The sequence below is a fragment of the Montipora foliosa genome, chromosome 13 (genome assembly GCF_036669935.1).
Source record: "Montipora foliosa isolate CH-2021 chromosome 13, ASM3666993v2, whole genome shotgun sequence".
Taxonomy (NCBI): Eukaryota; Metazoa; Cnidaria; class Anthozoa; order Scleractinia; family Acroporidae; genus Montipora; species Montipora foliosa.
In genome coordinates this window covers 41,534,700-41,537,199 of record NC_090881.1, presented here as the reverse complement: position 1 = coordinate 41,537,199, position 2,500 = coordinate 41,534,700, and the positions used below count along the sequence as shown (strand labels likewise).

The 2,500-nt window shown below is 40.0% G+C and overlaps 1 protein-coding gene across 2 annotated transcripts in view; it reads right to left on the bottom strand.

Annotated features, from left to right (window-relative positions):
* LOC137982356 (fibroblast growth factor receptor 3-like) overlaps window positions 1-2,500 on the bottom strand; it is a 38,878-nt gene that overhangs the window by 22,533 nt on the left and 13,845 nt on the right. The window lies entirely within an intron of this gene.

Sequence of the window (2,500 nt, the reverse complement as noted above, 5' to 3'; positions counted from 1 at the left end):
AGGGGAGGCCCCCCTTGGACCCCCCAATGGAAGGAAGGTAACCCCCCTCCCATAGCTACCCAACAGGCCGCAGTGCTCATGCATGAAAGGTGCTGGCCCGGGATCCGTGCCTTCAATCAAAACTACTGCTGCCCACTTGAATTATTTCTCCTTCTAGTACCATACATTTTCTGGAGAACCGCGTTTGATAATTATATTTGTCCTTACAACATTTCAAGGAGTTGACTTCTTTTAATTTATTGAACGGTTTCAAATTTGTTTTTTGTTGCGTGACAATGAAAATGATCTACATGTAAACAATTGCACGCACTACCAAATGCTGTTTTGGCAATAGTGTTCCTAAATCATTTTGCCATTCTATTCTTGTCTTGTTGCTTTCTATTTTTGTCATTCTAGTCAAACAAAATAAATTATGTACATTTTAACATACAAATCCTGAAAATGTTTCAGCTTTGTTTGCGCATACGCAACAACATTGTAATTTAATTAATGAAGTCGCGGTGAGGAATTTAAGCTCTCAGTATGGGTAAATTTGGGCATCTCGCTCAATTTTCTTGCTCTTGCAAATCTTGAATTGGTCGGCTGTGAAGTAATTTTTTCCAATAAAAACAATTCTGAAAAATTAATTTTAAGACCACTAAAATCACTTTTATTTGTTTCCTGCCATAATCTCCATGCGAAAAATGATTGACACATCATGTCAATCACAAGTGAAAGGATTGGGTGTCAATGACAGCCTTCACACACAATCTGCTACAGTACCTTAGCACGTGCCCAAACACTGATTGGCTCAGCATAATTGCCTTTCAAGTTGGGGCCGGAGTTATTCAGCTGAACATGAACTGCATGCGAAATCTTCAAGCTTGATTTTCTAGGGGTTTATTTTGATGCCAAAATTACAACTTCTCGGGCCTCCTGTCCCAATGGGTTTTAAGAAATTGTTTCCTCATTTCAAGGTCAAGTTGCTCCTCGGTTTTTTTTTTTCAAGAAATGTTTGGCCTTATCGTAAAAATCATCATCTTCTATAATAAATTATATTTGTTGTGATTAAAAGCTTATTACCCTATAATCACTATTTATTAGCTGAGCGTTTAACCCTGATCACAAAAATTCGATCACTGTTAACATGCAATTATCGGGCGTTACTAAACACAGGAACGGAACAGAATATACCGGAATAAACCCGAATACGCCGGAATGAGGCAGAATAACACCGGAATGACACCGGAATGAGGCGGAATGACACCCAAATAAAGTGGAATATACCGGAATGAACCTGAAAAATTAATGCCAAAATTTGGTGTTTTAGTTAGCGCCGACCGATTTTCGGTTGTTTCAGTTAGCTTTTGTTGTGTCACGTGATTCCCTAAGGGAATTTCATACGTTTTTGCCTTTTGTAACATTTGCGGAATATAAACGCACGATGGATTTGATATAATTTGTTGAAGATACTGATCTTCCAAGGTATGTTGAAGGCGAAAATTGCTTCAAATTAAATTAGGACAAAAACAGTGTCTCAACACCCATAGTTGATAACATTATGGAGGATCAAAAAGGCTGCTTTGAAGGACTGGGGAAGATAAAAGGCAAAACTGCAAAAATTACACGTTCATGACAGCGTTAAACCACTAGACCAGAAGTACCACAGACTGCCATTTCATATCCGCAACCAGCTTGATGCTGAGGTGAAGAAGCTCTAGGAACTTGACATCATAGAAAAAGCTGAGGTTCCAACCCCCTGGACCCGTCTCTCGGATAGTGTTCGCCCCAAAGAAGACAGGGCTACGAATATGTGTAGATGTGGGAGTGGCAAATCAGGCGATAGAGTGTGAACGACATCCAGTGCCCACTGTGGAAGACCTGATCGTTGATCTGAGTGGAGCAACTGTCTTTAATAGCAAGATAGACTTAAAACAAGGATATCACCAACTTGAGCTAGAGGTAAACTGCCGAAGCATTACTACTTTTGCTACACATATTGGTCTCTATCGTTATAAGCGGCTCAGTTTTAGAGTCATTAACTCAGCAGCTGAAATCTTTCAGAAATCCATAGAAGTACTACAAGGAGCTGAAGGCGTCAGAAACATATCTGATGACATAACAGTGTTTGGCAAGAGCCAAACTGATGACGATAACGCTTTACAAGCGGTTCTTCAGAGAATGAGAGAAAACAATCTACCGTTACTGCCAATCCTGCCAAAATGTCTGTTCAACCAATCATCTATTGACTTTTTTGGCCATTGCTTCTCTGCAGATGACAAGAAAGTTTCTTCCCTTATTAATGCCATGCAGTCCTCCTAGGAATGCCACTGAAGAACGTAGTTTTCTTTGTCTGGCCCAATATCTCGCACATTTCATCAAGGACTTTGCATCAATTTCCGCTCCAATCCATCAACTCACACACCAAAATGCTGAATTTGTGTGGGGACCAGAAAAACAACAAGCATTTGTCTGCCTCAATGCTCGAATGGCAACCCCAGAAGTCATGAAATACTTCAAT